This window comes from Mustela nivalis, assembly GCF_964662115.1.
Source record: "Mustela nivalis genome assembly, chromosome: Y".
NCBI classification, from domain to species: Eukaryota; Metazoa; Chordata; class Mammalia; order Carnivora; family Mustelidae; genus Mustela; species Mustela nivalis.
Genome location: NC_139041.1, coordinates 14,432,983 through 14,446,562, shown reverse-complemented (window position 1 = coordinate 14,446,562; position 13,580 = coordinate 14,432,983).

Here is a 13,580-nt window from a genome sequence, read left to right as displayed (position 1 = left end):
TGTGGGAAGCCATATGACATTTCCCTTTGTCTGCTTGCCTTTTCCATTTCCCATCAGCAGGGCATGGGACATTCATGTTAAGGCAAGGTCCAGGGTTTCATTCACTTCAACGGCTGAGGAATAATGTGTTGCCAAAATGGACCGAACCTTCCTTATCCACTAGTCCTTGTAAGGGCATTGTGGCTCACTCCAAAGGTCTGCTCCAATGTGCTTTGCAAGTCATCGGTATAGGCCGTCCCTTTCATTCTGACTAAAGAGACTTGGTCTGCGTGTCTAAACCCGGTACCACAACAAGTATAGTCAACTAATAATGATAATGGGTGCAGTCCAGGCCTCTCCCTTAAGAGTTAGCTGTGATGACGAAGGTCAGTCTCCTCGAAGACTTTGCAAAGGTGATTAAGGGATAACCAGGGAGACAGAGCCCTAATCCCTGGCCGTGCATTTCGGAACACTAGGAGATGAGGCCCCAGACAGCATTGTATATCGAAGCCCTCACCTTTTTCCTCGATAAGGGACCTTCCAACCTTACTCATCACTGACCCATAGGCAAAAGACGCTGACAAATGACGCTCTCACCCACAGGATGACAAAACCCACGGAGAACTGTTGATACACACAGGTCTCCTGTGTCTTGAGCTCTCTAGATATTTTAGTGGAAATAGGACACCTTTCCGTATCTGGGGAAATGTTGGCTTAAAGGAAGGTATACTGAACGTCATTTTCTTTCCTCTTAGTCTAGAAAGGGGAAGTGCGACATTAACCCCCAAGACAACGTAAGTATTTCATCAGACACAGAGGGCTCTTGTTCTGTCCTTCCCGGGGGATTCGTACCTAAAGCCATAGGACGCCAAGGGCAAGGGGAGGGACAGCTGCTTCAGTGAAGCCTGCCTCTGTGATGTCACAAAGCTTTGAGGTCATAGCAACCACTCCTCATCAACCCACGCCTGATCACTACACTTGGCTGGAGTAGTCATGGGTGGGACAAGAGGACACCAAGCCGTCCCAAACTGCTGGAGCTGTTTGGGTCTCAAATCAAGGCAGTTTGTGAAGCGAGTTGGTGTCACCTTCTCCATGGCCCAGTTCGTAGTGTTTGGTCGTAACTGCCAGCTCCAGTCCTCTGGACTCCAGAGAAAGGAAAGCTTCCAACATCCCATCTTAACCACGACAGGCCAAGAAACAATGAGGCCTCAAGCAAAGCCTCAGGGGAGGAAATCTGAGCACAGCACAAGGTTCAGGCCATCCCACACTATCACGGTGCTTCTGACAGTAAAATGGCCACCAAAGGAGTGCTCAAAATGAACCCCGCAACCGTGCCAAAGACATGTCTGTAGTCTTCCACAGCGAGGACACGAGTACTTCGAGCGTCTCCAGAAATGGTGCCAACAAGGCTTCCCAATCTTCAAAAATGACCATGCATCAAAGCAGACTCTATGCCCTTAACCTTAGATCCAGGATGGACTCATGTACTTGGAGTCCACAGGAGCAAACTGAGAGCATGTTGGAAGAGACCCAAAGCGCAAGTGAAGCCATCTGAAAGATTCCTAACCGTTTCAGGAAGACAACTTATATGTCCAAAAGGACGCACTGAAGAGGATTCTAATGTGGAAAAACCTTGAGCACTCCCTCAGTTGGAGCAGCTACCCTCTGAGGAACTGCATGGAAATGTGGCAGCACAAACCTTCCTTCACCCTCTCATGATCATCCCCCAAATTCTTTCATGAGATAAGCAAACAGAGCCTCTTGCGGAAGATGGGCATGTTCTAATGGCGCCCCGAGAAGATGCACAATTGTCATCAAGGGGTCAGTACAGCGCGACAGACAGCAGATGCTTCAGGTTGTTGAGGAGATCCAGAGAGACAAAGAACAGTAGAAAAAATGAGGGAGCTCAAAGCGAAGGTCGGGCATTTTAGGATGGTGAGAGGTTCTCTGTACCTGGCTACCCTCCACAGGAACCTAGGTCCAAATTTAAGAAAACATCCTCTGGCACCAATCAATTAATGTACCCTGGTTTTGTTTTGTTATCTTGTCAAATGATGCACATGCACGTATTGGACAGATAGACAGAGAGATCGCAATCAGGGGTTGGAACTGGAGAGGGAGAAGCTTACTTGCCCCTGAGCAGAGAACCTGAGACCAGAGTCATAGCCAAGACCCTGGAATCATGAGTTGATATGAAGGCCGCCTCTGAACTGATGGACACAACCCAGGACCCAACCTTTGACTTCTAAATACCTCCTGGTTCTAGACAAGAACCACTGCTCTGTCATTGTTCAGAAATGCAGGGGATAAGGATTTTGGCTTGATTGGGTGTTGCTTGAGCTATCTGGCCTGCTTTGAGAGCTGGTATAGCTTTTCCTCTTGAAGTCAGTGACTGGGCTCTGGACAAACTATTCTCCGATGCCTATTTGCTTAAAGAGAATTCCTCCATGGAATTCTTCCTTGGGGAAGGACACTATGTCTTTTGGTGCTCTGCTTCTGTGGAAAGTGATGGGAGCCCTCTGTGCCTCTGATTCTTGACCTCTGTTTCAGCTCCCAGATGAGGGTCATTGACAGCCCTGACTCTCAAATCCATGTTCAGCCCTCTTTCTTTCACTCACTCTTTCTTCTCCTAAAAGAGGCACCTCTTTCAATTCCTGGAGATGATGATTCCCTAAGCTCATTGTCATGTCCCATCATTCTTCCTTCTCTTTTATAATTTGCTTCCTTATTTTCTAGACTAGTTCTTCCAGGTCACTAATTGGATCCTCTAGTTCTGCCATTTCTTGGACTTTGCATCCAGTCTCCTACCAATCTTCTCTTCAGGAGCTATTTATGTTCGTTTATCTTTATCAGTTCATCTCTGTGGTTTGAGACTCTCTGATATCTTCTATGTTTTCTGATGTACAGGAAGTATCCAGGCCGCTGCTTTCTATACCCCATTGGGCGTGTTCTATGTAGAAGTTTTTCTCTGATTGCTTAGTCGTGTTCATTTCTTGTTCTTCTACCTTGGCATCAGTTGATTCTTCCATCTTGGCCTTGGATATAAGTTTCTGTCTTCCTCTCCGTATTCTGAATGCTCATTCTTTTTCCATCCTGAGGTGAATGTCTTTAAGTAGAGGAAATCCGTGAGTGACCAAGTGCTGGCCCTTAAGGGATGATGGGGGTTTGTGTGTGTGTGTGTGTGTGTGTGTGTGTGTGTGTGATGCATGCCATCTGCTGTTGTGTTGTGGCTGACCCTGTCCTTGAGACCAGTCAACTGCAAGGGCCCTCCTTACCTGGCGTTTGGTGTGTTTGGAGCCCGAGCTGAATATGCTGTGGTTTCACTTAGTAGGATCTGTTGGGCATGTGAAAGGAGACATTCCACAAACCAATAGAATGCAGGCCTGCAGAATGCTGTGTTCAGAAGAGACCATGTGATCAAGGCATTCTTCTTGTCCCCAATGGGAGAATGTGTTCTCCTTGGACTAAGCATCTTGGACTGAGGAAGGCAGTCCTCCAAGTGTTCCACAGTTGGGTTTTCTTGTTGGCAGGGTAGGCAGCAAATGTCTCACCATCCTGTCTTGGCCAGTAGCTCAGTCCTGTTGTTAGTGGTTTGAGAGCCGAACATTTCTTATGCACCCATTGAATCATTTCCACAAACACTGCCTCTCCCGGATGCACTGCCAGGAACCACTCTCCTCCATCTACATCTCCAGGTATTGTTTCTGATCATGGTCTCCAGGCTGTCTGCACCTGGTTGCTTGTTGGTGTCCCCTGCAAGAAAAACACGGTGTTCTTTTGAGTCGATTTCTGCCAAGACTGTTGATCTGAAAACTCCAGCCCTCAAGAATTGTGTTGTCAAGAACACAGATCCTCTGTTCATCACAGCCAAATGCACTAGGAAACAGGTTCCTTGAGGGTTCCCAGTGTGCCCTTTTGTCCTGTGCCTTTGTCCTTTGCATGGGATCACTGTCCTCTGATGCACTAACCACCAAACTCTCCCATGAGCCATGTCTCCAAACTTCTCCCATAGTTTCTGCGACCTCCGATCTCTTACTTTGTGGAGTTTACTGTGTAGGCTTCAGGTCAATCTCCACCCCGCTTCCATTATTGTTGTCATCTTCCTTTTGCTTTAATGGCTGAAGACAAGCACGAGGTTATTAGACACTAATACCATCTCACTGTCCTCCATGTCACGGCAAATTCTTACTGAGACTTAAGCAAGAATTAAATCTTCCATATGTCTCATGTGACAGGCTTGCAGAGAGCTTTGGGCTCTGTCATATCTATCATTCTCAGAAAGAAAACAAAGAGACGATATCACTTTTTCAAGACATTCAAGAAACATATGAAAAATCAAGGGGTATAGGGACAAAGAATATGATTCTAATGAGGCACACAAAATGTGGTTTTTGTTTGAAGGCAGTTTTGTGAGAATACATGTTTATGGAAGAGGACAAATGATGACATTCCTTCCAGAAGATGTTTTTGAAACGGATGGAATTTGAGTTGTCATGGCACGTCAAATTGAATTGCTAACTTTAAGAGACCCAATTCCTACATCTTGAAATTTAACTATAAGTTTTTGTGAAACACACACAGAGCACGCACACATTAAAACATGCACATGCACACACACACGAACACACGCACAGAGAAGACACGCGAAAAAGGGGGAGAAAGTGAGAAATCGCACTAATGGAGCATCCCCAAAGAAAATACCATAAAAGGGAAAGGCACAGAGAATTCAAGTCAGAAGTCAACCGAAATGAGAAAGTGAATTTCTTACCTAACAATAATTCATTCAGCATTCAGGACGAAAGTCTCCTGTCAATACAAACATTTTGTAGGTGTGGTCGAAATTACAAAAAATAAAATAAAATAAAATAAAATAAAATAAAATAAAATAAAATAAAATAAAATAAAATAAATAAAAGAAACAAAAGAAAAACGAGAATAGTTCCATCAGAAAACAACAAATATTAAACAAGCTCAAATTCTGTTGCCCATAGGATATTTCCTTTGATTATAAAGATACACATAGCTTAAATGTGAAGAAATTTGGAAACGTAGGTTATGCTCTTGCCAAGGTGAAGAGAACCAAAGTGATTGTGCATAAGTCATCTAGAGTGCTTTTATGCCTTTGAGAGACAAAAGAGAGTGGAAGGTGTTTTGTCATGATGGAGCATCAAAACATCAGAAACCTGGAAAAACTGCCAACATATATACCAGAACATGGCTGTATGTAAACGTTGGAAGCATATGAACTGAGAGAAAGGGAGATGGGGACTTTAATCCAATATTGTTGGGGATTATGATATACACGTTAAGCACAGCACAGATCATCTGGATGGAAGGTGGTAAGGAATAAGATGTCCACATGGGCTCTCGAGACCACTTGATCTTTGGGGATCCATGAGTAAGATTGTGTCTGTGAGGACAGTAAGATATATTCTTCCCAGCGGCTACCTATCTTTGTCTATCGCAGGTCATGAGCACGAGTCCAAATCCATTCGTAATTCATGGAAGAGTAGTCAAAACCTATCCTGGGCACTTATGATCACGAAGGTATGAAAACGGGAAGATATCACTTTCTAATTGGAAATACAGCCATACCCTAAAGGTTGAAAAACACAACACACTCACAAACTAGCAATGAATGCAAGAAAGAAAATCCAAAGAAAATGCAGAAAGAGCCATGAACAAAGGAATGTCAAGAAACTTAAGCCTTGATGCCAAAACATTTTATTGGGAAACCATAAAGGGTTAAACGCATGCATTTCCAAAATTTAAAAACACCGAAAAAAAAAAAAAAGGAACCTAACTGGACGCCTGAAGGTTCAAGTAGAAGAAGAGACGAACTCCAAAGTTAACCAAAAAAATGAAATCATACATATGATTAACAAAATAAAGGAAATAAAAACAAACCAATTTAAAAAAAAAAATTCGGAGATCTCACACTTCAGTTCTGAAAACATGAACAAACTGCAGAGGCCATTACTGGGATATAGTAGGGAGACAAGCACACAGCTGAAAGTAAGAAACCACATGACAACTGGTAGAAAGGAAAAAAGAATAACCTAAGAGGCACATACACACATTTATGCTAGCAAATCCAAGACCGGAGAGAAAAGGTTAAATTCCCAGACACATAGAAACTCCCACGATTAGGTCAGAAAACCTACAAAATCTCAGCTCTTTAGTAGTGACTAAAGCGTTTGAAGCAGTAATAAAACACTTGCCAGCACACAGAGCCAGGTCCAAGTCATTTTCCTGGGCCAATCTTCTAGGTATTTAGCGAAGGCAATGTCATGTCTTCTCATCAATTTCAGAGATGGAAGAGTCGGGTAGACTCTAATTTACAAAGATAAAGACCCAATTTAGATAAGGACATTTTAGGAAACAAATCCCATGCCATTTCAATAAGGAAAGATAATATAAAATATAATTCTTTCCTTTTGTCCCTGTGCCTTCTTTAGGTTTTGAAAGGGTCACATTGTTTTTCTCTGAATTTTTTTGTTGAAAATCTTAGAATTCTTCTTGGAATTTTTTTGTCATTTTTTGGACACAGTATTCACGGATCTTTTAGTTTCATATGTGACATAGTGCTTTTCCTAATATATGCCACAGCTCCTGAACACCCATTAAGCATTTCACTTATTCCCTGCATGTGTCTCTTCTCTGTAACCCTCAGCTTGGTTCTCAGAGTCTTGAGTCACTCTTGGTGGGTTTCCTTCTCTGCATTCTTCCCATTCAGTTTTCCTTTCCTTTACCTAGGGTCAAGGTATTCCTGCTGAGAAACATATTGTGGAAAGCTATATGATATTTCCATTGTTCTGCTTGTCTTTTCCATTTCCCATCACCCAGACATGGGATGTTTATGTCAATGTAAGGTCCAGGGGTTCATCCTCCCCAATGGCTGAGGAATACTCTTTTACCAAGATGGACCAAACCTTCTTCATCACTAGTCTACAAGGACCTTGAGGCTCAGTCTACAGTTCTGCTCAAGTTGGCTTTGCAAGCCGTCGATATAGGCCATCCCTTTCCTTTTGACTAAAGAGACTTGGTTAACATGTCTATACCCGTTCCACTACAAGTACAGTTAACTAATGATGACAACAGGTGTGGTCCAAGCCTCTTCCTGAAGAGTTAGCTCTTATTCAGAATGTCACTTTCCTCTAAGACTTTGCAAAGTTAAGGGAAAACCAGGTAGGCAGAGCCCTTATCCCTTAATCTTGTGTTTCAGAACTCTAGGAGATGAGGACAAAGGCAGCACCATATATCCATGCCCTCACCTTTTTCCTTAAAAAAAGGACTTTCTCTCCGTTAGTCATCAACAACCCATTGGGAAAAGACACTGACAATGGACTTGCTCACCCACAGGATGACAAATCCCACGGAGAGCTGTTGGTACCCAAGATGCCTCACTGTTTCTTAAGATCTAGAAATTATAGTGGAAATAGGACACCTTGCTGTCTCTGGAGAAATGTTGGCCTAAAGAAAGGTATAATGAACATCATTTTTTCCTATTTATCTAGAAAGGGGAAGTGGGACATTAACCCACAAGACAACCTGAGTATTTCATCAGACACAGAGGGCTCTTGTTCTATCCTTCCCGGGGCTTCCTAACTAAAGCCATAGGATACTAAGGTCATGGGAGAGGGACAGCTGCTTCAGTGAAGCCAGCATCTGTGATGTCACAAAGCTTTGAGGTCATAGCAACCCATCCTCATAAACCCATGCCTGAACACTACACTTGGTTGGAGTATTCATGGGTGTGCCAATAGGAGCCCTAGCCGTCCCAAACCGCTGGAGCCGCCTGGGTCTCTTACCAAGGCAAGTTGTGAAGCGATTTGGAATCACCTTCTCCATGGCCCGATTCGTAGTGTTTGGTCCTGACTGTCAGCACCAGCCCTCTGGATTACGGAGAAAGGCAAGAATCCACCATTCCTTCTTAGCCAGGAAAGGTCAAGTAACAATCAGGCCTCAAGCAAACCTCAGGGGAGGGAATATGAGCCATGCACAAGGGTTAGGCCCTCGCACCCAATCACCAATCTTCTGAACAGGAGAAGTGCCACCCAAGTAAAGTTCAAAGGGAACACCCCAATCATGACATAGACATGTCTGGAGTCTTCAACAGTGCAGACACAAGTGTTAGGGTTTTTAATGAAAGGAGCAAGACTGATAAATGCGAAGGTCAAGCAAAGCTTAATTTCATTCCAAACATCGAGAATCATACTGACTGGTCAGGGCCTTCTCTTCCAAATTCGACCCCTTCCAGCATCACAGACCAACATATATAGATGTAGTTTAGCTGGGCTATACACAGGCGGCCTTGAGATTGCAATACACAGAAAAAACTGCACAGTGGAGCAACGTCTGCCAGACATAGAAAAAAACTCCTAGTAACACACGGATGGACAATTGAATCTCAATTTACCTAGTAGATATAAGCTCCCCACTGAATGGATATCCTCATCTGGCCTGACCTGCCCTTATATCTAGGCTTTGAGAGTAAATACCTTTGGGAGGGGGAGTATAAATCTAAATTTACTGCATGAGGTCAATCTATGTATACTGCATAAACACAAAATGATTCCCTCTGGCCACCCAGGCTCTTACATTCCTCCCTATTCTTTGGAGATTAGTCCAATCCTTGACTTTTCTACATTCTCTGGTTATAAAGGTTTTATTGAGCATGTAATTCTAACATTTTTATCGCTCTCATTTTCTTTTGTACATGACACTAGTGTACAGATGGCTGTATATTTACACTAGTGTAAATGACACTAGTGCACAGTCGGCTGATGAGTTACCCATTTACTGCTTCATAAAACCCTTTTCATTTTTTTTTCTGATTTCCTTTATCTGAATAACTACCTATACTTTACATAAACAGGTAAAAAGAGGAGCAACAAAAAACGCATAGTCTTTTCAGTCTTAGATTTAGTCCACGGTGAGCGGGATCTTTGGCTGTGGCTTCCACCTTTGGGGGTCATCTTCATCCTTGGCTCGTTTGATGTGACATGCGTGAATCCAGGTTTTGATGTGTTCTACTTCTACTCCTGTGGTGTGTTCAAGGTAACAGTAAAAGGTCCCATCCAGCGAAGCTCCAAGCTCACCAATTGATAATGTCATATCCAAACCAAGTGATTGGGTTGGAAAGGATGTGGTTCCACCTCCGTCTCCATACCAGTGAGGGAAGTCTGGATCCCTGCATTTTTTTAAATACAGACTGTAATGCCTGCAGTGACTGAAGTACAGACTGATCAGTCATTTCTTAGGGCAACCTTTTGTAGCCGAGGACAGAGTGGGAGCAGGGTTTCTCCCAAACATTTCAAATGGGGTCACCCGGTTTAAATAGTGTGTACATCTTGCCCTGAGTAGGGTGAAAGGAAGTAGATCCACCCATCCACTGCCCGTCTCCAGTGTTAGTTTTGTCAAGGTCTCTTTAAGAGTCCAGTTCATTCTCTCTACATGCCCAGAACTTTGGGTCTGATAGTCACAATGTAGTTTCCAATTTGTGCCCATGGCCTTGGCCAATTCCTGAGAGACTGAAATCAAAATACAAGGCCATTGAATGACACAATCGTGAGAGGCAGCCCAGAACTAGGAATTATTTTTCTTGTAGCTTCCTGGCTACCATTCCTACCGTCTACTGTTTCTCGGAAAAAGCCTCAACCTGGCCTGAAATGGTATCTACAAAAACTAACATATACTTGTCCCCATATTTTCCGGGTTTTATTTCTGTAATATCTATTTTCCAATAAATTCCTGGTACCCTACCTCTTTCTCTTTCCCCCCTTCCAATTATAGTTTCTCCCACATTAACTGCCTGGTACAGGGCACATCTATCAAGTATATCCTGAACCATACGCCGTAATTTAGAAGCCTGGAATTGCTTGCCTTTAAGTTCCTTGAGTTTGAGTGACCCCAGTGAGTACCCTAATGTATCTGGTCTATTAACTTGTTACCTAGTTTTCAACAAGAATTAAATTTCCTCTTTTAGTCTTAGCCCAGTCCCCTTTATAATATAATTTAGCCATTTTTGTAAATACTTTAAATCATCCTCTGAATACTCCAGTTTATCTGGAAGGGATAGATCCAGGTGTGTAACCAGCTCTTGCATTGTTTCTCAGACTGCTTGCTTTAAATCTCGATCTGATAATTGGTTTCCTTTTGAAATCAGATCAGTCCCCTTTTGGTGTCCCAAGAAATGCCTAACAGCCACCTCTTTTGTGTCCCAATATTTCTCTTCTGTTTTAATTCCTTTCCTTCTGCTGTTAATAGGCTCCTTCCTTTGTAAGTACCTCCATGTATATGGAGAGTAGCAAAGATATACCTGTGGTCCGTATTGATGTTGGTGGTTTTACCTTTAGCCATCTGCAGTGTCTTAGTGATTCAGTCAGTTCTGCTTGTTGTGCCGAAGTTCCATGAGGCAGGGTGCTGTACAGAATTCCAGCTCAGGATAAACTACCACAGCCCTCACATACCTTACATACCTCTTTCCATGAACAGAGACATCTCTGCATCTGGGAAGGGCATGTCTCTGAGATCCAGTCTTATTCCTGTGACTTGGTTTAGGACCTCCCCACAGTTGTGTGGATGGTCAGCCAGCTCATCTGGGAGTAGTGTGGCTGGATTTAGCCCCACTGGTGGCTGTGAGATCACTCTTGATTTGTTGGGGAGGAGGGCCTGATACCCTGTCACTCGGGTGTTCACCATCATCAGTCCGTTGGAATCTATGAAGGTCCGCGATAGTGTGTGTGGTGGTCAAGATGAGATTTTGACCTAATGGTCTAGCATTATATCTCATTTGGTTAAGACCTACATGTCCAGCGAATTTAATTCCATTTGTCATTCGAGCAACCCTTCACAGTTTCAGGTTACCAAAGACTTTGGACCCACTTTAACAATTACCCATTAAAACCTTGAGACAGACAAAAAACTATCTCCACTTCAGATGCCATGCTTCCCGCCAACAAGGGGGAGGGGCTATGCAGTCCACATCAGGCCAGAGAAGGCAAAGAATTCCCCTAAACAAAGGGGGTTTTAGCAGCTCATTGGGAATATTTTTTAAAGTCTTTGGCTCAAGTTCGGTTTTCCCACAGTGCCAGTTCTGCTTACCAAAAGTGGTCCATTAGGCACTCATATTCCACGCTCAGCTCCAATGAGCATAAGCATTGGGCACCTTACACACTCTTAGACTAACTCCAGTTGGCCAGGTCTAAATTAAAGAAAACATCCCCTGGCTATAATCAATCCTTGTACCCTGATTAACTTTTTGTCTTTTTGTCAAACAATTCACATGCACATATTTGACAGAGAGACAGAGAGATACAATCAGTGTGTAGAGCTGGAGAGGGAAAAGCTGACCTACCTCTGAGCAGGGAACCTGAGACCAGAGTCGATGCCAAGACTCTGGGATCATGAGTTGAACTGAAGGCCGCCTCTGAAGTGATTGACACAATCCATGACACAATCTTTGACTTCTGAATACGTCCTAGTTCTAGATGTGAACAACTGCTCTGTCATTGTTCACAAATGCAGAGAAAATGGTTTTTGGCTTGGGCTGGTGTTGCTTGAGCTATCTGGCCTGCTTCTAGAGCTGGTATAGTTTGTCCTCTTGAGGTAAGTGACTTGGCTATGTATAAACTACACTCCCACGCATATGTAGGTAAAGAGAATTCCTCCATTGATAGTTTTGCAGATGGAATGAAACTATGTCTTTGGTTCTATGCTTCTGTGGATGGTGATGTGAGTCCTCCTTGCCTCTGAATCTGGATCTCTGTTTCTGCTCTCTGCTTAGGGACAGTTTTAGCTCTGAATTCTCAAATCCATGTTCAGGCCTCTTTTTTTTTCTCTCACTCCTACTTCTCCTACAATAAGCACCTCTTTCTATTCCTTGGAGTCAGTGACTTTCCTAAGCTCATTGTCATGTTTCATCCTTCTTCCCTTTTTTCTTCGGATTTGCTTCCTTATTTACCAATCCTTTTCTTCCAGGTCAAAAATTTGGTTCTTTGATTCTGCCATCTTCTTGGACTTTTCCTTCAGTCTGCTACCAATCTTTTCTTCAGGAAGTCTTTATTTATTATATTTTATTATTTTATTTTATTTTATTTTATTTTATTTTATTTTATTTTATTTTATTTTATTTTATTTTATTTTATTTTATTTTATTTCTATCAGTTTAATCTATGTGGTTTGAGACTCCCTGATATCTTTCTGTTTTCAATCCTAAATTGAGCGTGTTATATGTGAGGTTTCACACTGATTACCTGGCCATGATCATTACTTGTCTTCTTCCTTGGCAACAACTTATTCTTCCATCTTTGTCTTGGATATAGGTCTCTGACTTTTTCTCACTAATTGAAAAATAAATTCTGTTTTTTATCCTGATAGTAATTTCTTTAGAAATAAGAGATCATGGAGTGCGCAAGGGCTGGCCATTATGGGAGTCTCGGGTATGTGTGTGGCATGCATGCCCTCTGCTGTTGTATCATAGCTGTCCCCTGTCCTTGAGACCAGTCATCTACAGAGGCTATCTTTGCCAGGCTTTTGGTGTGTTTGGGGTCTGGGCTGAATAGGCTGAGGTTTAGCTTGGTGGGTTCTGGTGTGCCTGTGAAAGGAGAAATTTATCCTACACAACAGAATGAAGGCCTGTAGCATTCTGTGGTCAGGGGACAGCCTGTGGACAGGCTTTCTTCTAGTCCCCTATGGGAGAATCTGTTCTCTTAAAATGAAGCAAGTTGGACTGAGGAACACAGTACACTATGAGTTCCACGGTTAGACTTTCGTGTTTGCAGGAGAGACAATCAATGCCCTGACCATCCTGTCTTTGGACAGTAGCTCGGTCTTGATGCTTCCTGAGTGAGAGTCCCAAGTTTCTTTTGCCCCCACCAAATCATCTCCAAGAACATTGCCTCTCACTAATGCACAGCCAGAACCCACCATCTTCCCACTGTGTCACGTGGTATTGTCTCTAATCGTGGTTTCCAGGCTGTCCTCACCTGGCTATTTGTTGGTGTTCTTTGCCAGAGAAATACAGTGTTCTTTTGAGTTGATATGCCAAGGCTCCTGTTCTAAAATCTCCAGGCCTCAAGGGCCTTTGTTGGCATGAACTAGTACAATTCAGATCGCCTGATGGTCAGAATCAATGGAATTGGAAAACGTACTTCTTGTGGGTTCCAAGTGTGCTCCGATCTTTTGTGGCTTTGTCCATTGCATTGTCTCTCTGCCTTCTGAATTACCAACTTCCCACTTTCCCCCTAAACCATGTCTCCAATCTTCTCTCATAGTGTTTGCAACTTATTCTCTCTTTTAATATTGAGTTTGCTTTGTAGGCTCCAGTTCATTTCTGCCATGTTGAACTTGATGTGGTAATCTTCCTGTTGTGTTCCTGGCTAAAGACAAGTCTAGAGTTGCCAGACACTACTTCCATCTTACTGTCCTGAAAAAGCCCCAAAGAATCTTACCAAGCCATAAGCAAGAATGAATTCTTGCCACTTGCCTCATGTGGAGAGCATTAGCCTACGTCCCATCTATCAGTCCCAGAAAGACAAATAACATACAATTTCACTCTCTCATGACTGTCAAGAGACATATTAAAAAGCAAGGAAAAT